This window comes from Chelonia mydas, chromosome 11, assembly GCF_015237465.2.
Source record: "Chelonia mydas isolate rCheMyd1 chromosome 11, rCheMyd1.pri.v2, whole genome shotgun sequence".
NCBI classification, from domain to species: Eukaryota; Metazoa; Chordata; order Testudines; family Cheloniidae; genus Chelonia; species Chelonia mydas.
The window spans coordinates 71,797,892-71,821,719 of record NC_051251.2 but is presented as its reverse complement, the minus strand read 5'-3'; the positions used below and the strand labels follow the sequence as shown (position 1 = coordinate 71,821,719).

Genomic DNA, 23,828 nt, shown 5'->3' with positions numbered 1-23,828 from the left:
AGGAAGAAGCAGTGTCAGTAGGGCCACATCTTACCGGAGCCTTCTCATTACCGGATAACATGGTCATCCAGTTGCCACCCTCTCTTCAAGATCTATTCCAAAGGGTGGCCGATGACTTGCAAATCCCACTGGAGAAGGCCCAGGACCCCCAACACCATCTCCTGGACATCTTACAGCCACAGAGACTATCCCTTCCAATAATGAGGCCATCCTGGGACCAGCTAGAATGGTTTGGCCCACTCCAGCATTGTGTGGCCCCACCCCGCAGTGAGCCAAGAGGGATTGTTTTGTATTGTCTTGTGAGATGGTGGGGATCCCTGGACACCCCCCACCCCAGGTCCCACTGTCTGTGGTTTACCTTCTTTTCTCCCCAAGTTGGCAGCACTTGGGGGAGCTCTATGAGGCAACTGCACATGTGCAGAGGGTTGGCTCCTTTCTCTTCCCTTCTCCTTGCAAAAGAGGAGGGTCTGTCTCTCAGACAGCCCCTGGATATTCAGCTGTAAGGGGTTAATCTCCTAGAATCTATTGCTTCTCTTGCTCCTTCACAGGGTTTACCTTCTACCACTCTTCCAGGGGCATACTGCTTTCCTGTCAGTCAGGGCAGCTTTGGGAGTGGGGCGTCCCATGGCTGTTCCCTTCTTGGCTAGAACCAGCAGTCTTTGGTGGAGCAGCCTTATTCCTGATCACTGCCCCTTCCTATGGTAAATTCCCCCTCTTAAGCTCCTCCTTCTCCAGGCTGAACAAGTTTTGAAGGTGCATCTTGTTACCATGGAACAGGCCCATAAGAGCTCGTTAGTTTCCTTCATATCAGAGTGAGGGTCTGTCCCTTCACCTACCCCACCCCTCAAGATTGAAAGGCCATTCGGGGTTGGGTTGTCTCCATCCCTGATCTCCTGTGAAAAGAAATTGGGGGTTGTGTGGTGCTTTCCCACCCAGTGTTGTACTCGGAAATTATAGTGTTATAGTGCAAGCTACTATCTCATCGTAGGAGGGTTCATATCCCCCATTGTCTGAATCCAGCATAGAGGCATGTAATCGGTGATCAGGGAAAAGGGGCTACACAAGTAATACCTGAGGGTATCTACTACCCATTGGAAAGTTAATACCTCCTTGTCAATAATTGAGTATGACTTTTCCCTAGGGAATAACTTCCTACTTAAGTACTGTATAGGACCAGATGTTTTTCTCCTTCACCGTCTTCTGAGAGGATGGCACCAAGACTGACATTTGAGGCAGCTGTGTGTAGTATGAATTCCTGAGAAAAATTGGGGCTGAAGAGTACAGGTGCCCAGCATAGTCATATTTTCAGTTTGCTGAATGCTTCCATGAATTTCCTATCCCAATGGATCTTCTTAGGATCTTCCCTTATGGATCTTCATAAGTGGGGCCACAACTGAGGTGAATCTGGGGATACACCTCCAGTAATATCCTGCAAGGCCAAGAAAACGTCTGACTTACCTCTTCGTGAGGGCTTGCACCTTATCAACCCCTGGCTTCACAAGGCTACCTCCTACACAGTACCCCACATGGGTTACTGCACTCACAGCCAAATTACATTTCACCAGGTTGGCCGTAAGTTCTGTTTCCTTTAGGGGTTTTAACACCGCCCTTATATACTATAGATGGTCTTTCCAGGTGAACTGTATATGACAATGTCATCAAAGTAAGCTGCTGTATTGATGGCGGGGGTTGTGGATCTTATTCATAAGCCGTTGGAAGGTTGCAGCAGCCCTGTGGAAGCCGAAAGGCATGGTCTGAAGTTGGAAGTGCTGGTCCCAGCTGTTCTAGTAACTTGTCCAGCCTTGGTATTGGGTAGGCGTCAAATTGCATTGACCTTCCTGAAGTTGATGCAAAACCAAACCGTACCTCTCTTTTTTGATGAGGCCAATCTGTTCAATGAAAAGACGGATGAATCTCTGCATTCCCTGAAGGACTCGAGATCCACCCTGAGGTCTCTGTGAATTTCCACACTAGCCCCCAGAAGAAAACATCCATAACAGCCCTTCAGACCACAGCTTTCTTCCTCCTGTCCCTCATACTATCAATGTCCACCTGAATCTCCTCACAAGTGACCCAGATCTCAGAGAACCTGTTTCCAGGCTCCAACCCCTACCACAGGGGTAGCCAATTATTTTTTGTCAAGGTCCAAATTTCTTGGTCAAGGTATAGTCGTGGTTCAGTCTCCAGAGAAAATAATAATAAAAAAATAACAATAATGATAATAATTATAATAAGTAAATAAAAAGATTTTGAGGTCTATTCAAAAGAAGTGAGTGGTCCAGATTTGGCCTGTGGTCCATTTATTGAGTACCCCCATCCTGCCACATCGTCCACTTACTTCCAAATGCAGACCAAACGTCGAGACCTGCATACCACTACCGATGCCACCTAATGTGCCACCCATCATCTTTGGAGGCCGCCTTTCTTTTTTCATCCACAGTTGGAACAAGATCACCGCGGATAGTTGGATTCTAGAGATTATCCATTATAGATACTTTCCTTCCCTCCTCACAAACCTCCCACCTGCCCCCCACCCCCCGCAGGAGACCCCTCCCACAAATTGATTCCTCAACAAGAGGTAGACTCCCTATTACACTGGAGCACAATAGAGAGTGTCCTGCCTCAATACCAGGGAAGAGGGTTCTGTTCCCTATATTTCCTCATCCCACAAAAGGGCAGAGGGTGGAGACCTATCCTGTACCTTTGACAGCTGAATATCATTATCAGGAAGCTGAAATTCAGGATGATTACACTGGCATGAATAATCTCCTCCCTTCAGGAGGGAGTGTGGTTCAGAACTCTTGTCATGAAAGACGCATATTTCCATGTGGACATTGACCCATCGCACAGGAGGTTATTACAGTTATGTCTCCTCCCCTTTGGTCTTGCAACATCACCCAGGCTTTTCACAAAGGTGTTCATGGTAGTAGCAGCCTACATGCAACACCAGTGACATATGGTGTTCCCATAGTTGGACAACTGGCTTCTGGTGGGACAATCCCGACAAGTAGTTGTCTTTGCAATAGAGACTCTTCGGTGCCTCCTTGCCACCTTAGGTGCATAAACGAAGATGAGTCCACTTTGTCACCCATACAGACAGTACATTTCATAGGAGCAAGGCTGGACTCGATCTTGGCACAAGCTTTCCTTCCCATGGAAAAGTTTTGCATGATGAGCAAATTCCAGACCCAGCCTGATTTCCCACATTACCCACAAGCCCCAAACTATGGTGCATTGGTACCTTTCCCTCTAGGGCCATATGGCCGCAAACACCTCTGTGACACCTTTCACCAGGCTCCACTTGCGGGGCCTACAAGCGTGGCTCCACTTGACCTACTGGCTGACCAGGGACCACATTGACTCCCTAGTCACCGTTTCCTCAGGATTTCTCGCCTCTCTTACTTGGTGGTCAAACCCAAACAGTGTCATGGTGGGGACCCGCTTCACTCCTTCTGTACTGAGGGCCACCATTGTGACGGACATCTCCCTTACAGAATGGGGTGCTCATTTGTATCACCACACAGCCCAGGACACATGGACACCACAGGAGGGCCAGACTGCATATAAACTCACTGGGACTCAGAGCAGTCTGCTTGGCCTGCAAAGCCTTCCTTGTCCTCATTCACTCACTCCATGTGCAAATCCTATCAGACAATATAAACAAACAGGGAGGAGCGAGATCTCGTCCCCTCTGTCTGGAGGCAGTCAGACTGGGAACCTGGTGTGTCAGAAATCAGGTTACCGTATGGCTACTTACTTCCCTGGCACTCAGAATTCCCTAGAGGACAAACTAAGCAGAAGCCTCTCCACAGACCATGAATGGGAAATACATGACACAGTTCTGGCCAACATCTTTACGCGGTGAGGTACTCCCCTTATGGGACCTCTTTGCATGCCAGACAAACAGAAGACTTCCCATGTATTGCTCCAGTGAAGCCAGAGTCAGTGACTCACAGGGTGACACTCTCCTGCTTCCCTAGACAGGTGACCTCAGATATGCCGCAGACTGCAAGTTCTCCAGAAGACTCACCAAGACAGAATCTCCTCCTAGCTCCCTATTGGCCCAGACAATTCTAGTTTATGGATCTCTTAAGGCTGTCCACATGCGCACCCATCATGACCCACCCATTCCCAGATCTCCTAACCCACCCTGAGCTCACTCCACCTCACAGCCTGTTGTTTGGATGGGCATTGGAAATAGAATGCTCATGCTCTGCCTCGGTCCAGGAGATCATTAACCAAAGCAGAAAAGATTTGACCAGAGCATGATACCAGGCTAAGTGGCATAATTTCTCAAGTTTGATGCATCACCACCACCAGTCGCTCGGCACAGTAGGCATTCCAGTTAGCCTCGACTGTCTCCTTGCCCTAGCATCAGGCTAGCCTTTAGTTCCCTTTGTGTACACCTAGCAGCGATTAGTGCCTTCCTTTCCTGGATGGAGGGATGCTCTAGCTTCATGCACCCGACTACAGTACGCTTTATGAAAGTCTTGATCAGGACTTTCCCACCAGTCATCAAATCCATACCTCAATGGAGCATTAGCCTCATCCGGTCAACCCTCACAGGCTCATCCTTCAAACCCATGGCAACATGTGCCATGACCCACCTGTCCATGAAAGTGGCATTCTTCATAGACATCCCTTTGGCCAGAAGGGTCAGTGAACTCACGGCGATGATGGCACACCCACCTTACACAGTATTCCATAAAGAGAGAGTCTTCCTCCAGATACACCCCAAATTCCTCCCCAGGATTGTGTCTGAATTCCATACCAACCAATCAATTCACTTACCTCTATTTTTTCCAAAACCTCATGCTTTTTCTGGGGACAAGAAATTGCACTCCCTTGACATCAGATGCGACCCAGTGTTCTACCTGCAGAGAACCAAACCCATTAGAAACCTCTGAGGTTCTTTGTCGCCATAGTGGAAAGTCAAGGGGCCAAGCCATATCCTCACAGAGAATTTCTAAGTGGGTCTTAAGACGAGTATTAGAATACTATATGACAGCAAACCTCCTCCTCCTCCTCGGGTGTTACAGCTCACTCCAGGCAAACACAAGCAGCCTCCACAGCATCCTTATCAGGGCATCCTATTGCAGGACATTTGCGAAGCCACAATCTGGTGATCAGTCCACATGTTTATGGCTTACTATACCCTGACTCAAGTGGCACTGCAGATGCATCAGTAGGAGCAGCTTCCTCTTACCCACCTCTGCACTGATCACTAATCGCAAATCACCCACCTGTGGAATACACGTAGGGACCAGCACTTGAAGAAGAAGAAGAGGTTATTTACTGTAACTTGAGGTTCTTCAAGATGTGTAGTCCCTATCTGTATTCCAACCCCCTTCCCCCTTCCCCTCTGCTGCAGACTCACTTGTATTGTGGTAAGAGGAGGAACTGGAGAGGCGTTGACCTGCACCGCCCCTTATGCCCTCGGTTGGAAGCACAAGGGAAGGTATCATAGAATCATAGACTATCAGGGTTGGAAGGGACCTCAGGAGGTCAACTAGTCCAACCCCCTGCTCAAAGCAGGACCAATCCCCAATTTTTGCCCCAGATCCCTGAATGGTCCCCTTAAGGATTGAACTCACAACCCGGGGTTTAGCAGGCCAATGCTCAAACCACTGAGCTAGCCCTCCCCCCTGCAGGTACTGCACATGTGCAGGTCAATGGACACTACTTAGAAAAAATTCCAGACCTAGGCATATGACACACATGTGTGCCCACATGTGGAATCCAGATAGGGACCGCACATGTCGAAGAGCCTCCCCTTACAGTAAGTAGCCTCCTCTTATACAAGTGTAACTTCCCAAAGAGTGCCTCTGAGTATGAGCTAAACCAGGTAGTTATACTGGCATAACTATGGTGGTACAGTCAGACTGGTATAGTTATGCTGATAAATTTCCACATGTAGACAAGCTCTGAATTCCGACTTGCAGCAGCTCATGTTAGTTTAGTCCTAACCTCCTATCCAGAAACTGCCCGTTAAGCTGCGCTGTGTTTCTGTGATGTACACAGACATCCACTAGGAATCTGACTGAACCTTCTGAAATCACTCATTTGTGATCCAGGTTTGATTTGACCGCAGCCCTCCAGATATGAAAAGCTAACGGACAAACATGTCACACCACCAAGACTCAAACATCCCAGAGTCACTGAGAAAATTCATAGGAACATAGGAATAGCCAGACTGGATCATCCCTGAAGTGCATGTAGCCCAGTATCTTGGCCAGCACCAGATGGTTCTGATAGGCAATTGTGTGGTAATCTGCCCAATGAAGGTCTCATTCTCATCCCTAGTAGTTATAGGTTGGTTTAAACCCTGAACATGAGGTTTTATGTCCTATCTGAGGTTTTATATCCCAATGCTGATCCCAGGCAATGAACCCAGGACCAGTAAGGATTTCCTTTAACATTATACACTTTTCCAACTAAGGCCAGTGCGTGGCTATACAAGTCTCACTGTAAAGGGTTTGCCTGCATGGTTTGTGAGTTGGACCATGAGGTGGTTCTGCAGATCTCTGTTGGTAATTTTTTTCTGGATGTAATAGATAGGAGCAGGCTGACGGCTATTTCTTGCTGCATTTTGCTGAGCTTAGACTGCTGTCCTCTTCTGTTTGCCCTAGTGATGAAAACCGGAGAGAGCGGAATGACCGTTTTCAGGCTGCTGACAAAGAAAGGAGGCTGGGTCTGGGTCCAAGTGAATGCGAGACTGGTGTATAAAGGAGGCCAACCGGACTGTATCATTTCCAGGCAGCGGGCCCTGTCGTAAGTGTCCTTGCAGATGGCAAGGGTGAAATTCTGCCCCATTGAAGTCAATGACAAAACTCTTACTGAGTTCACTCAAGTTAGGATTTCACCCCACAGCACCCATTTCCTCAGGGCTTGGACAAAATCACCTGCCTCGCTGAAATGCAGCTGTGTTGAAATTGTTCCTTGTCACAAGCCGCAAAGATGGCATCCAAGTTTCCCCAAAGTTTAGGTGTCTTCAGATCTGGGGCAGGTCTCTAGAACGTAGGCTCGTAAACTGTCCGGTGTTCTGCAGGTCAGACCAGCTGCTCATAATGGTCCCTTGTGGTCTTAACATCTGTAAAACCAAAACCTATAAAAAATAGCCTTTCAACAGAGCTATGTAAGCCACACTGACACTCGGCACAACCTCTGGCTCCATTTATCTGAGTTGGGAGCATTTCCCATTTCAGAGCAAGCCAGACAACAAAGCAACTTGTCCAACCCCATCCCCCAAAAACAAACCACCACCCCCCAGTTGTAGGGTTTTAAATAGATAAAACACCCAGACCGATGCCAACTTGTTGGCTCTTGTCTCACTATCTAGCAGCTGTTTTTTGCCCAGCCCTGTGTATTTCATTGTCTTGTCACCCTCTTCTTAATGTCCCATTCATATACCTGCAGGAATGAAGATGGAGAGGAGCATTTGTGCAAGCGGAGCCTGCAGCTGCCTTTTCACTTTGCCACGAGTGAAGCAGTCCTGTATGAAAACAATCCGCCAGGGTTCCTGGACTCCTTGCACACCAAGAAAGTCTCAAAGGCAAAGAGAGACACCCCTGTGGGGCAGGGTTCAATAGATCGCAACTCGCTCCTAGGGGCCATGATGAACCAAGACAAATCCGTGTACGTCTCCCATGCCGATAACATGCCACAGTTCTCCCTGGCAGATATTGTTGACGTGCTGGAAGAGCCATGGCTGGATTACGGAAACAAGAGAACTGTCAAAGAGAATGACTCACTTCTAGCCGTCATTGAAACACTCTGAAAAGAGCAATGTGGATGGTGACATCTCTAAGACTCTGCAGAGCCCGGAAATGGATGACCTGGAATTAAAGCAATGGGAGGAGATCTTGCGCAAGATGGACACCAAGGAGCCTGTGGCCCAGGCTTTCCAGGAGAGGCTGAATGATGAGGTGACCTCCTGTGTGGAGGAGATATTGTTTAAAAATGATAATGGAAAGAATCTGGGGTTCCCATGGTATGATGTGACGGCTTCATCTCAGGCCCTTATTCAACAAATTCCACAAAGCATTCAGCTAAACACACTTCAAAACCAGCTTGTCAATAATAGGAAATGCAATCAGCAAAGCAATCCTCTGGTGAATTGTCACCATTTCTGGGGGACTAATTCAGCAGCCTCTACACCATCTGGATTCCAAAATCCAATGTATACTTCACAGCAAAATTCACTAGACCATGATCCTCAGGGTCCTTTAGTCACCAATATGTCCCAGGATATCACTTCTAAACCAGAAAAGCAGGCACCTTTTGATCAAGCAAATTTGCTAAGTGGGAAATATACTAAGTACCTTGGGTTCCAATAATCAGCGAACTACGGAAATTAATCTAACAAATCCTGCACAGGTATTTCAGCCAAAGGCTCCTGCTCCAGTTTCCTGGGGGAATGTTATTCCTAAAAATCAGATACATCAGGGCTCAACTCTGATTGACTCAAATCATCCAGCTCCATTAAAAATGAATTCACAAGAGAGTCATTGGCCAGACCCATTGGTTTCAATGAATCCAGTCATCAGTTTCAATCAGAATAATTCTCCAAGAGGTCACTCGTTAGATGTTTGGAAATCTGACACTCCAAATCAGCTGGGAATCAAATCAATGGAGATAGAGTCACAAACTCTACTGGCAACTAACCAACAGAATCTTTCTGGATCACAAGTAACAAATCCATGGATTTCTTCATTACACTGACCAGGGCATGCAAGAATTCAGCATAATGCAGGTGTCTCCAGTGCAAGCTCTACAGAATGAAATATCTGGTTCTCTTGTGCAAAAATCTAGTCCATTAGAAGCAGGCCACCTGTCTGGAAGTCATTCCTTTCCCCAACATACATCTTCACATGGACCTCACTTAATGCCACATTTTTACAATAAAGAGCAGCAGCAGATGCTTCAGAACAAACAGTTGTCAATACAGCAGCAGTAACTGATGCAAGCAAGGATGCATCCTCAAGCTCATTGCAGGCCAGCTCAAATGCAACACAATGGACTTCCACTGACCAGCTGCTTGGAGCCAAGTAGCTGGTGTCACATTCGCTCCCGGGTGGGAAACCAGCAAATGGACAATGTTCTTGAAAACTCATTGAAGTCCTTATCATGTAGCACGTTATCTAGTAATGTCATGTTAGCCTCATGGGAATATGAAAACAGTGGCTTATCCTTTGAAAATGATGTTGCATTTCCTAAAGCCACTCACGTGACGTCCCTTCCCCAGCAACAAAATACCATGCCCTGTCATGGCGAGAGCAGTCCAAAACTGTGTAACTACCAAAGGCCTAAGGAACCTGTTCTGGGTTCCTCAGTGACTCCTCCCAGGGAAGCTGGTTTGAGAGGACTTTTCTACCAGTTGGAACCAAATTTTCCTCCCATGTCATTAACAGATAGGCAGATGAAGAGTCGGCAGCAGCTCTTCACTTACAATATTTAGTTCAAGGTGAGGTGAGGGGGGCATATGTTAAGGTGTGAAAACTGGACAGACACAAGAACAACCAAACTGTGCATGTTAAGTGATAAGCTGAGACATATGAACATTATATAAGGTTTGGTTTTGTAATTATTGTAGTTATACCGACACAATGCAGATGGATTTTGAATATGTGCAGGTTCATTTTGAAACTTGCAACTGAGAGCTAAAAGCTTCCAACCCATTGAGGAAGGAAAATGTCTGGTATATCAGTATTTCTTGAAAGCCATTGTTCTATAAAAATGGCTTTAAAAATGCAAACAAGCCCACTTTTTATCTTAACAATGCCATTTCAGCATATTTTTCTTCACAACCCCTTACACAGACAACGTTCAAAGCAGTATTTGAAAAGTCTATTATAATAACAATCCTTGAGCCAATAGCACAAACTATTTTTGGCCTACGAGCCAAATTTTGAGAAGTGGCTAGAATGTAGTCCATGCTTACAGGATGGGGGATGCTATCCTGGGAAGCAGTGACTCTGAAAAAGATTTAGGGCTATGGTAGATAATCAGCTGAACATGAGCTCTCAGTGTGATGCTGTGGCCAATGGAGCTAATGTGATCCTGGGGTGAATAAAAGGGGAAATCTTGAGTCGGAGTAAAGAGGTTATTTTACCTCTATATTTGGCATGAGTGCAACTGCTGCTGAATACTGTGTCCAGTTCTGGCACTCACAATTCAAGAAAGATGCTGGTAAATTAGAGAGAGTTTAGAGAAGAGCCATGAGAATGATTTTAAAGGATTAGAAACCATACCTTATGGTGATAGACTCAAGGAGCTCAATCTATTTAGCAGAACAAAGAGAAGGTTAAGGGATGACTTGATCACAGTGTATAAGTACCTACATGAGGAATAAATATTTGATAATGGGTTCTTCAGTCTAGCAGAGAAAGGTATAACATGATCCAATGTCTGGAAGTTGAAGCTAAGACAAATTCAGACTGGAAATAAGGTGTAAATTGTTAACGGTGAGAGTAATAAACCACTGGAACAATTTACTGAAGGTCATGGTTGGATCCTCCATCGCTGACCATTTTGAAATTGAGATTGGACATTTTTCTAAAAGTTCTGCTCTAGGAATTATTTTGGGGAGGTTCTCTGGCATAGGTTGGACTAGATGATCACAATGATCCTTCTGGCCTTGGAATTTCTGAATCCTCCCCTTTCATCAGTCTAGTGAGATGCTGATGGCACTGCTTCTCCTTTTTTCCTTGCCTGATTGCGATTCTAACTCATCTCTCCTTTTTCTGCTCAGCAGTGTCACCAAAATGAAGAGAATGCCTCCGTGGAATTTACTCCTACAATCACTAAGGACAGTGTGGGTTTCTCCAAGTACTGAGAGCGAATGTAGCAATAGAGAAAGAAAAGACCCTGCTCCCAGCTGTGGACTGATTTCATGGCCTTGGATTGGCAAGCCTTTTTTTTTTTTTTTTTTTTTTTTACTGATGATGTGTGAATATTTCCATATTATTATAATTGTTGCGGCTGGAGGCTTTTTCTAAGTGAACACACACACACTCCTGAGACACTCTCCTGTGGGTTCCACAGAGACGGACTTGAACGCTCAGGCATTTTGTACTGACGAAGCTATAACCCTCTCAACCAGTTGTCTTCTGCTCATTCTTCTGAGCAGAACCAAGGAGAATTAAGCACCAATAATTAGGGTTGGATTAGGCACTAAAGTAACTGAGCCACAATAAGCTTTAAAAAATCAGGAACAAGTACTTGGAGTTTCCAATGAGTTTTCCAGGTCAGGTAATTAACAAGACAAAGGACACAGATGTCAAAAAGTGGCTGAGATGCTGCAATGGAAATTCCATAAGACTCTGTCCGATCTCCGGCTTGAACACTATGGCCCAGCGTTCTAATTAAAGGGGGCGAAGATATGCTTGCAGTCTTTGCAAGCATTATTTGTGCATTTGCTCTTGTCCATTGGGAAGTCGTGCGTGATACCATCTGGATAATGAATGGGGGCACTTCTAAATCCAAACAGCATCTACCCTTCGAGTGACTGTACATGACCAAATGACCGAAATCAACCCAAGCGTATCAGTGCTAACAAAAATGCCTATATGCCCGTTACTAACTTATTTTACTTTTCCGGCGGGTTCTCAAATTTCCTTGCACCATGATCCCCTTCTGACAACAAAAATTACTATACAATCCCAGGAATGGGGACCAAAGCCTGACCCCGCCCAAGCCCCACTGCCCTGGATGGGGGGCCAAAGCCTGAGCCCCACCACTCCAGGTGCGGGGGTCAGGGAGGGGCAAAGCTGAAGCCCAAGAGCTTCAGCCCCAGGCAGGGGGCCTGTAACCTTAGCCCCGTCGGCCAGAGCTGAAGCCCTCAAGCTTCGGCTTTGGCCCAGGGCGATGGGACTCAGGCTTCAGCCCCGGGCCCCAGCAAATCTAAGTCAGCCCTGATGACCCCATTAAAATGGGGTCATGACCCACAGTTTGAGAACCACTGCTTTACCTGTACTGTCCATACAGTTGTTTTCCCCACATAAATATAGCGAAGGCTTATGGTAACTTTTCTATGTACTATTCTGACTTATTTATCAAAAGCCATGAGAGTCAATAGATAGGGTAAGCTGCATATTGTGTTGTCTTATATTTTATGCAGTAGCAATGACTTTGGTGAAGTTGCACAAGTTGTAGTTCATCCCAGAATTTGGCTCAGTTTTTATATAAGGACACTGGGCCAGATTCTCCTTGTTTCCCCAACGCAAACCCATTGAAAAGTAAATGGGAGAAGGATTTAGCTCAATGTGTTCTTTGCTGGTGTGTGATGTTCTATACAGTGGCTGGGTGATGCCAAACCCCTGAACCTGATTGGAATATAGTTGACTTAGAGCCATTGCTCCATGTGGCTGCTTCAACACCCTATCTAATCATTCGGTATAAATATATGTGTGGCATTATGATGTGGCAGGGGATAATTATCAATGTAGCAATGTGGTATTGCCTGGCAACAGTCTTGTTTGTATACTAATGTGTGTTTTATTTGTCCGTCCCTATCTGCCTACAAGATACTTGAGCGTATCGCCTTAGCCCCTATTTGGGCGTGCAGAGAAAATACCATATTGAATACTGTATGCATTTGTAACTTATCCCTCTGGGATTCCAATTGAACTCAACTGGTGACTCAGAAGGCTCATACAGAGCAATCTACAATCAGGGATTGAGTGCATGTCTTTTTGATCACTCAGCTCAGGAAGATTTTACCCAATCCGAACTCATTTTCAATGACCCACCAAAGGATTTTTTTGTTTTTCCCCCCTTGCCCTTTTCTAGTTATGAAATATGGAATCTTAAAGCCAGGTGTCACTTAGTTCAACAGTTTATATTTTTGTCATGTCATTGATTATTCATTATATCAAATTTCTGGACTTTCACAAAACTTAATACATTAGTGCCTCCACTAGGGTTCTGCCCCCAAGCAAAGTTATCTATGTCCCAGTACAAATCTGTTGTCCTTTTTCTGGCTCCAGTTCACCAGACAAATTACCCACATGCTAAAGTTAAGCATGTGTTTGTCTGACCTCAATACGACTGAAGCACCTAATTAACTTCAGCATGTGCTTAGCTCCATCTCTCTTTAGAAAAGAACTTAAGTGCTTTGCTCAGTCAAGTCCTCTGTATTTAAATGGAGCCACAATGACCCAACTACTGTAAGTTAAGTGGGAAAAATATTGGGAAGTTTTGTGTATGTTTGGGCTGGTCGAAAATTTTCTGTCGAACTGTTTTTGATGGAAAATTGGGGTTTTGACAAAATGCAGCTTTACATTGAAAGTGTTTTGCTTTCCATGGAAATTTTTGATTTTTCATTGAATAACCAAATGCCAAACAAATGAAAAGTTTTCAGATTTTGGCCAAAAATTGAAATATTTTATTCAGCAGTACCTTATGGGAGTTGTAATTTGGGTGACTCATGTCTCCATTCTCCTCTATGGGCTGTGCTCCCCAGCCAGACTTTATCGCCCATGATGCACCATGCCCCTGAGCCTCCCATGATGTATTCTGGGTGATGTAGTCCAACCAGGGAGCCAGGCCTGTAGAGGAGAATGGGAACACCAGGTACCCGAACTACAGTTCCCAGGAGACACCATGGTGGCATTTCTAAATGGAAATATTTGGGAAGTTGATTTTTACACCAAAAAGTCAAAATATTTCATACTTTGAGTTTACTTACAATTCCTAAATTCACCCTCCCCTTGGCAGGTCAAAGCTGTGTCAAGGGTCTGACTCCCTCCCCGCTGTGTGTGCCTACCTCCCTTTACTACTAATAGGAACGATGTCAGTTTTGCCAAAGCACTCAGCATTGGGCAAACTCTGCTCCTATTGAAGCCAACAGGAGAAGAGTTAGGGCAGTCCGGACTTTGGGAATGTGCTTTGTAGAGTGCTGTAAAGTCTTGCCCTCTAGCTGCCCCAGGTAGACCCTACTGGTGTGAACTAAAAGATATCTAGTTTGCATTAACATAGTTCCATACTAAGCACTTTTTAAAACCCTTCCTTCCTTGTACACCCCATGGCTTTGTCTATACATAATAGTTGTACCACCAACTACGCCAGTCTAGTTAAAGCAATACAATGCCCCTAGTGTGGGTGTAGTTATACCAGTATGAGCACATTTATAACTTCATCAACAGCAGAGGTTGGACTGGTGTAACTCCTTGGTATAAAAATCAGCCCCCTAGTTGACATAATTATACCAATACAAAAACTGTGTGGTGCAAATCTAAGAGAAGAATAGAACCCTAAATTCTGTAGGAGTTACAATGAAGACAATACCAGTTTTAATTAAAAGCTCTGTTCATCACCCTATTGCAGCACACATGTGCAGTCAGAAGAGACTGTACTGTTGATCAGGGTTCAGAGAAGAAGAGACCTTTCTGTGTATCCAATGCCTAGCTCTGTTACTTATGTCTTGCTCTATATATGTTATGTATATTCATATATATATGAAATGTTGGGGTATACTTTGATTATTTTATGCTTCATGATTTCCTTGCATGTTGCAGGGAGATGGATGAAATTTGGAGAAAAAATGTTAACCTACTTTGTTATACATTAAAATGCAGTTTGCTTTTTGTTGTTGGTTCAAAGCATTCACAAGAGAGGTGCATGACTGAGAAATGCCAGAGCGGCTGAGCTGTGGTTGCAAGGAGCTGCTTGTTTTGTTAATATCCAATGAGTCCAGTTAGCAGGAAACCATTTACTTCACCAAATACTGAAATACAACTACATCTATTACATGTTAAAGTGGCATTATACTTTGAAAAGAGAGACTGCAAAACTGGCATTTGGGGGCTCCGTGTTTGATACAGATTTGCTGATTGGGACTTAGATCCTGCAAACAACTCTGTTGTCAGGCACATCTGTCTGCCCTGAGCCTCACTGACTCTAAGGGCTTGTCTACATTACAAAGGCTTTGCTGGCATAGGTATACCTGTAGAGCTATGCCAGAAAAGCCCCTAGAAGAGACACGGGCTATACTGACACAAGGAGTTCTTTTGCCAGCACAGTTAAATCCCCTCCGCAAATGACATAAGCTATGTCAGTGGATTGACTCTTTTGCTGGTAGCTCTGCATCTACTCTAAGGCTTTTGCTGGCCTAGCTATGTCAGTTGGGAGGTGTGATTTTCCCCACACACACACTTCTAGCCCACACAGTTATGCCAGCAAAACTTTGCAGTATAGACTAAGCCATGGGGGTCTGCCCTCATGTTGCTCAGTGTAGGTTCAGAGTCTTAGGGAGGTCTATACTACAGGGCTAAGTCAACCTAAGTTACACAACTCCAGCTACACACAAGGAGCCGGTGTGTACCTCATAGCACACAGCCATCAAGCAAAGAAAGTAAATCCCAAACTCTAAAATAAAGCAGCAAAACTGGGTCAAGGTTTTTAGGGTGCCTGGGCCATCTCTTTCTCAGAAATTCCCGTAGTTTTCATTGAATTGGACACGCTGAACAAGCAGCTTGAAATTGTTCTTTTGTAACTGCAGTGAGAGTGCTTGTAATAAGTGCAACCACTACATCCTCATACTCTGGTGGACCATCTGGTGAAGGCAAAGGCAGGTGAGAAAGGCAATCAGCTACCACATTTTGGTTTCCAGGCTTACATTCCATTTCATAATTGAAAGAGAGTAGTCTTGCAGACGGAGCAATATGGTATCCTGCTCTTCCCAGTCCTTTCATGGTAAGCAACATTGTCAAAGGGCTGTGGTCTGTGTGCAACTTGAACATGCGGCCCCACAGGTAAGTTCTCCATTCTTCAGTAGCCCAGACACAAGCAAGTGTTTCTTTTTTGACTGTAGAATATTTTCTCTCAGCATTACTTAGTGTCCTTGAAGCAAATGCAACAGTCCTCTCTGTGTTGTCCTCATGAAGTTGTGTGAGAACAGCCCCAAGTCCATAATCAGAAGCATCAGTAGCTACAATTGTGGGCAATGCAGGACTGAATAGTGCAAGTACTGGACTATGTACAATCCAGTCTTTCACCATTTCTGTCAAGGTTCCTTCCCCACTCTGAACTCTAGGGTACAGATGTGGGGACCTGCATGAAAGACCCCCTTAGCTTATTCTTACCAGCTTAGGTTAAAAACTTCCCCATGGTACAAACTTTGCCTTGTCATTGAACAGTATGCCGCCACCACCAAGCGATTTAAACAAAGAACAGGGAAAAATCCCACTTGGAGATGTCTTCCCCCAAAATATCCCCCCAAGCCCTACACCCCCTTTCCTGGGGAAGGCTTGATAATAATATCCTCACCAATTGATACAGGTGAACACTGACCCAAACCCTTGGATCTTAAGAACAATGAAAAATCAATCAGGTTCTTAAAAGAATTTTATTTAAAGAAAAGGTAAAAGAATCACCTCTGTAAAATCAAGATGGTAAATACTTTATAGGGTAATCAGATTCAAAACATAGAGAATCCCTCTAGGCAAAACCTTAAGTTACAAAAAGACACAAAAACAGGAATACACATTCCCTCCAGAACAGCGAATTTTACAAGCCAAAAAACAAAAGGAAATCTAACGCATTTTCTAGCTAGATTAAGCTTACTAACTTTACAGGAGTTGGAAGTCTTGCATCCTTGATCTGTTCCCAGCAAAGGTATCACACAGACAGACAAAAACGTTTTTCCCCCTCCAGATTTGAAAGTATCTTGTTCCCTCATTGGTCATTTTGGGTCAGGTGCCAGCGAGGTTACCATAGCTTCTTAACCCCTTACAAGTGAAAGGATTTTGCCTCTGGCTAGGAGCGCTTTTATAGCATGGTATACAGAAAGGTGGTTACCCATCCCTTTATATTTATGACAGTTTTGAAACTAGCTTGTGCATCCGTTGTCCACACTAAGGTTGAACTTCTCCGTAGTAATTCCCGTAACAGTTCAATGACAGAAGCATAATTGGGAATGAATTTTGCATACCAGGAGGTAAGACCCAAGAAGGAATGTAAGGTTTGCAGATCTGTTGGAGGAGGAGCATTTGAAATTGCCAGGATATGATCTGGATCAGATTTTAGACCAGCCTGTGAAATTGTATGCCCCAGAAAGGAGAGTTCAGTTTGTCTAAATTTGCATTTGGACCGATTGAGCTGGAGGCCTGCTCTGCTGATGCAGTTTAGTACAGACTGCAGGTTATTTTCATGCTCCTCAGAAGTATTTCCAAACACGATAATATCATCCAGATAGCACTGAACTCCATGTTGATTCTTCAGAATCAATTACATCATTTTTTGAAAGGCACTTGGGGCAGATGCGAGACCGTATGGGACACGTTTAAAACAAAATAGTCCCTCATGTGTAATAAATGCTGTGAGGTCTCTGCTATCTTCGTTCAACATAACCTGGTGGTTGCACTGTGCAAATCAAGAGTAGAAAACATCTTTGCTCCACGGAGTTCTGCAAATACTTCTTCTATGTGAGGAAGAGGATGGCTGTCAATCACAATAGCTTTATTTGGCTCCTTTAAGTCCACATAAAGGTGAATGCCTCCACCCTTCTTCTGCATCACTACTATAGGTGAAACCCATTCCAAGGAGTCGATCTCTTCAATAATGTCCTTTTGAACAAGTTTTCTAAGTTCCTCTGAAACAGCTTCCCTGACTGAAAATGGTAAGCGCAGTAACTTCTGTCGTACAGGCATCACATTACTCCGCATTTTAACTTTATGCAGAAACCGATAAGCACAGCCGAGTTTCTCCTCAACCTGGTGTTGTGTCCCAGCTGAAACTGGTGTGTGTACCGCAAGAGTGCTTTGCTTAGGAAGATCAATTCGTCCATTAACTACCCTGAGATTTAAAGCAGCCACTAAATCTCTGCCAAGGATAGGAGTGCCTTTGTGGACAATGTAGAACTCTGCAGTTACACAGCAATCACCAAAAGTAACTATTGCTGGCAGGCAGCCATGTACTGGAATATGGTTTTTCAAATAGCACACCAAGTGAAGGTTGGGTTCAGTAAGAGGTACATCTTTAAAGTAATGCAAATAGATGGAATCAGGTAGTATAGAAACTGCTGAGCCAGTGTCCAACATTAGCTGAATAGAGTGTGGTTTGCCTGAGGGTATGGCGGAAATGTTTACCGTGCACTTTATCTGTTCTGGAATATGTGCAGTAGTGATTTTGTCCACCCTCAGCACAGTAACATCTGGTATTGTAACTGCATGCATCTCTTGATTGAACTGGCTGCTGTGACATACTTTAGCAAAATGTCCAATCTTTTTGCAATGATTGCACTGAGCTACTTTTGCCGGACATCCTGTGTAGCTTGCAAGGTGTTGTGGGGATCCACAGCGAAAACATGCTTTTACTGTATTTTGAATTTGCTGATTCGGTGGTTTTTCATTAGTTTTCCTCTTGTAATCATTTGTCTGCAGCAATAGTGAACTTTTCTGCAAAGGAGTCACAGCCTTGACTGTGCTTCCTATATCCATGCTCATTATTTTGGCTTCAGCTGTAGCTGACTCAATCTGAGTAGCAATGGGTTATTGCTTTTTCTAGTGTAAATTGTGGTTCTAGAAGTAAGCGTTCTCTTACACGAAGCATGGTTGTTTTCTCCATAAACTGGTCTCTAATCCTCTCATCTGCCATATTCCCAAAGTCACAAATTACAATCAGACTCCTCGGGGAAGCAATATACTGCATTATAATTTCCCCTGGTTTATGCTCACACTGGCAAAATCTGTAGCAATTAGCTACTACATTCACTTTTGGCACAAAAAAATTCTTTAATGCCATGAGTGCAGTCTCATATTTAGAGAATCTGCAAGGGGAAAAGTGTAAAATATATGCTGCCCTTCTGCTCCAAGGCAGTGGATTAGCAGAGCACTCTTTCTTACTTCAGAAATCTCTGTAGCACTGATTGCAAGCAGATAAGTCTCAAACATATGGATCCAGGCAGTAAAAGCAATTGGAGGCTTACCTGGGCTTTGCAGAAAGGGTGCAGGTGGGTTCAGAGGCAGAAGATCCATCCTCATCACCAAAATGTTGTATCAACCAGGCAAGGTACTAACAAGCTTCAACAGGACTTTATTTTCAAAGTGGAAACCTCTTTATCAAGCTGCTGCTGCACCCTCTGTAGCTCTCTCCCAGCCTCTCAACTCCCCCCCCCCTTCCTGTTTCCTGTCCTTTCAGACTCCCAACAGCCAGTGCTTCCAATTCTAATAATTACAAGCAACATCTAAACACCACACACCATTCCAGAGGACATGTGTCCATGCGGATGATGGGTTCTGCTCAATAATAATCCAAAGCAGTGCAGACCGACCCATATTCATTTTCATCATCTGAGTCAGATGCCACCAGCAGAAGGTTGATTTTCTTTTTTGGTGGTTCGGGTTCTGTAGTTTCCACATCGGAGTGTTACTCTTTTAAGACTCCTGAAAGTAAGCTCCACACCTCATCCCCCTCAGATTTTGGAAGGCACTTCAGATTCTTAAATCTTGAGTCAAGTGCTGTAGCTATCTTTAGAAATCTCACATTGGTACCTTCTTTGTGTTTTGTCATATCTGCAGGGAAAGTGTTCTTAAATCGAACATGTGCTTGGTCATAAACTGAGACTGCTATAACATGAACTATATGGCAGAATGCAGGTAAAACAGAGCAGGGGACGTACAATTCTCCCCCAAGGAGTTCAGTCACAAATTTGATTAACTCTTATTTTCTTAACGAACATCATCAGCATGGAAGCATATCCTCTGGAATGGTGGATGAAGCATGAAGGGGCATACGAATATTTAGCATATCTGGCACATAATACCTTGCAATGCTTGTTCTCACTTTCAGATGACATTGTAAATAAGAAGTGGGCAGCATTATCTCCCATAAATGTAAAAAAACTTGTTTGTCTTCGCGAAGAAGTAGGATTGAATGGACTTGTAGGCGCTAAAGTTTTACATTGTTTTGTTTTTGAGTGCAGTTACGTAACAAAAAAAATTGACATTTATAAGTTGCCCTTTCACGATAGAGATTGCACTACAGTACTTGTATGAGGTGAATTGAAGAATATTATTTATTTTGTTTATCATATTTACAGTGCAAATATTTGTAATAAAAATAATATAAAATGAGCACTGTACACTTTGTATTCTGTGTTGTAATTTAAATCAATATATTTGAAAATGTAGAAAATATTTAATACATTTCAATTGGTATTCTGTTATTTAACAGTGCGATTTAATCACAATTAATTTTCTTAATCACGATTACATTTTTTGAGTTAATCGCATGAGTTAACTGTGATCAATAGACAGCCCTACTTTAAATCTTATTAAATTATGTAGAATCTGTTTGACCCACACAAGGTTGTGCTTAGGTGTTGTAAGGTTGGGCACCACTGCGCTAGAAGATTGCTGTCACAAGGTAACTGTCCCTTTCAGGGTATGGATCACAGCTCCACCAATGGAATTGTGAGCTCGCCTCTCCCCAGGGGTGGGAAATGATGTCATGTGACTGGTAGGTCATGTGATTCCAGAAGGGGAATCTTGTTTTAAATAGTTTAGTCTGTGAAGAGTTACTGGGAGAGCCAGGAGACAAGTCAGGGTGGGTTGTTGTAGGGCCACCTCAGGGGGAGCTTTGGAGGCAGGGTCCTCACCACAGCTGCTCTGGTGCTGTGAGGCTGAGTCCATTAATACTTGTCAAGCATTTTGCGATCCAGACAGAAAGCCCTGAAGCATTTGTATTTCAGCAGGGACTCATTTCAGGGAAATGTTGTGGCAAGTCCTCGAGACAGGATGCTGGTGACACAAGTTTTTGGCCACACTAGTTGCCCCACGTGGAGCTGACACATTCCTTGGAATAAGAAAAGAAAGCTCATGCTCAAATAAATTGGTTAGTCTCTAAGGTGCCACAAGTCCTCCTTTTCTTTTTGCGAATACAGACTAACACGGCTGTTACTCTGATTCCTTGGAATGGAAGCTCCACACTGGAACCAAGTTCTTTTGTCTGATTTTTCTTATCAGGCCTGACTCTGCCCTGTGTGATCCTCAGTCCAGTGGTCATGTAGTTATTCCCAGGGAGAATTATAGGATTTATGCAATATAAAGGCGGTGAAGTGAAGGTGTAGTTAAGAGTAGACTGTCCACTCAGTTCTTGCCCGGAGCAAGAATACTATGGGCACCTGCTGGAACATGCTCACTGGAACGAGCCTCTCACTTTTGAATTTGCGAGCACCTGAGTTACTCCGCAAAACCTGGACAGAGAGAGTTTGTTGATTGGGGGAGGGGGTTGTCTGCACAGAGGAGAGAGAAACTGCAGACATTGTCCATTTCTCTGTCTGAGCTCCCTCTTCAACTGAACCGTATGGCACAGGCTCTTCCAAACACAGTTCTAGTATCTGTTCTTGTTGTCCAGTGCTACAATGCACTGGAATCTAAACAGTGTTGCTTTCTTGGTCTTATCTCTACAATTATTTGATTCCAAACTCTTCACTCCTCAACTGTCCTTAACAGATTGCGCTGATGATGATACTGAGAGGTGGGAAATGATGTAAAGGCAAAGTCTGACAATTTAGCAAGTTCCCCACAAGGTACAGTATATCACACAGTACAATGTTTTATGTACTAAATATTTTCCCTCTTAAGTAGAAGGATTTAGAGAGCAAAATGTGATATGTTGAGATATTTAAGGCATTATAGGTTGTTGTTTTTTTTAACGCACAGTTTTCAAATGTGGTTCCCAGAGAAAGCTGTAAATTGAATTCAAGCACCAGGTAAGTGACACCAGAAAGATTTTTGCTCCAGGTGATCAAAATATTGAGGGAGATACTCAGAACAGGGATTCATTGTGAAGGCAGATGAAGCTGCAGAACTGACATAGCTGGTCTGTGCGGGAGTCAGCACTCCTAGCATGAACACCTCTGCCAGCCATGGGATTTGCTTGCTATTGATGCAGAGAGTTTCTCCTTAAGAAAGGGAGGGTGGGGAAAAGGTGGAGAGGAGCAGTAGCTCTAAGGTGTGTGTTACAGGTGCTGATCCCTGTACAGAAGTGCACTTATTTATGCATAAGTACGCTGTTCAAAGTGGGGTTCTGGAATAGATCCAAAGCCAGCTAAAGTCATTGGAAGTCTCTCTACTGACTTTGATGTGCTTTGGATCAAGCATATCTTTCATATATGCATGTCATAAAGATGACAGCCCACCAAGGGGTTTGTTCCGTTACAGGATGTTCAAAATGTCTTTGCAATGCATTTTTTTCCTTTATTTTTCTGTTTCAGTTGGATCATAAGCACTTACACCAGTCTCTGGGTACTTGTCCCAAACATGAATATATACAGAAATTACATACAAGGACTACATACAAAGAATGTTACTCAGGTTTCAAAATTAAGAATGTAAAAGATGGGGAAATGCCAGATTTATAGTTGCCCAGGCAACCTTAATTCAGCTGCCAAACTCTGGAGTCTGGGTCCTGTGGAAAAAATATTGTAGAAGGGGGCTGGATCAAGGCTGCATGGTTAGCAAAAGTTGAGGATGTTTTAAAAGTGCCAGAAAGTTGGGTTTTTTTTCTTTTGCTACCTTAAACTTTTCCAAAGTTGGAGAAGGTTTGAAAAGTTAGAGAGGAAGAAGGAAAAAGTTGGAGGGACATTGCCTGGACATTATTAAGTTTATTGCACTCAGTGGCAAAAAGATGGAGAGAGGGAAAATGAAAAAAAAACATTTTTTCAAAATAATATTTTGTGAAATGTCTTGAAAACAAAAAAAATTCCTTTTGCACAAGCAGCCAAGGACTGTGCTTTCAGTTCAAGCAATGAAGAGAATAGGTCTCTAATACAGAGCGATCTGGTCTGCTTGGCCAACTGGGCACAAGCAAACAACATGTGTTTTAATACCGCTTCATGTAAATGTATACAGCTAAGAAAAAAGAATGTAGGCCAAGAATGGGGGTCTCTATCCTGGGAAGCCATGACTCTGAAAAACATTTGGGTGGATAGTTGAACATGAGAGCCCAGTGCGATACTCTGGCCAAAAGGGCTAATGCAATCCTGGGGTACAAAAACAGAGGAATCTTGAGTAGGAGTAGAGAGGTTATTTTACCTCTGTATATGGCTGCTGGAATACTTGGTCCAGTTCTGGTGCAGAGAGGATTCAGAGAAGAGCCACAAGGCTTAGAAAACCTGCCTTAGGGTGATAAATTCAAGGAGTTCAATCTATTTAGTTTAACAAAATGAAGTTGAAGGGGTGACTCAACCACAGTCTATAACTAGCTCTGTGGGGAACAAATATTTGATAATGGGCCCTCCAACTTAGCAGAGAAGGGTCTAATATGATCCAAGGGCTGGAAGTTGAAGCAGGACAAATTCGAACTGGAATTAAGGTGTACATTTTTAACAGTGAGAGTAATTAACTGCTGGAATAGCTTACCAAGAGTCGTAGTGGATTCTCCATCACTGACAATTGTTAAATCAAGACTGCTGGAGGAATGATGTTGGGGCAGGTCTGTGGCCTGTGCTATGCAGGTCAGACTAGCTGGTCACAGTGGTCCCTGTGGCTATGAAAAAGCAGTCTTGCATCCAGTCCTAATACAGTTCAGCCAGGGGCATTATTTTCAGTTGGCTGGCTTGCCTTTTTTCCATCTCTCGCCTGGCACAAGTGTGTGTGTGGAGGGGGCTCAGCTGGCAACCAGCCCTTTCAGGGACTTTCAGTAGCAAGCGAAACACGCCAGTCTCCTCTCCTGGCCTCGTTGCGCTGGGACTTTGCTCTTACCCCCGCAGCCCCAGCGCAATAAGGTACCTGCTCCGACCTCGACCCGCCTGCGCCAACAGCAGCCAAGCCTGGAGGCTTCACTCAGCCCGAGCCGGAGCCGCCGCCTGCCTTCCCCGCCTTCAT

At 44.2% G+C, this 23,828-nt stretch overlaps 1 pseudogene; it reads left to right on the top strand.

The window, feature by feature from the left end:
- The window catches only part of LOC102930936, a 149,865-nt pseudogene extending 138,096 nt beyond the window's left edge, over positions 1-11,769 (top strand).
- The last annotated feature ends 12,059 nt before the right edge of the window (positions 11,770-23,828 follow it).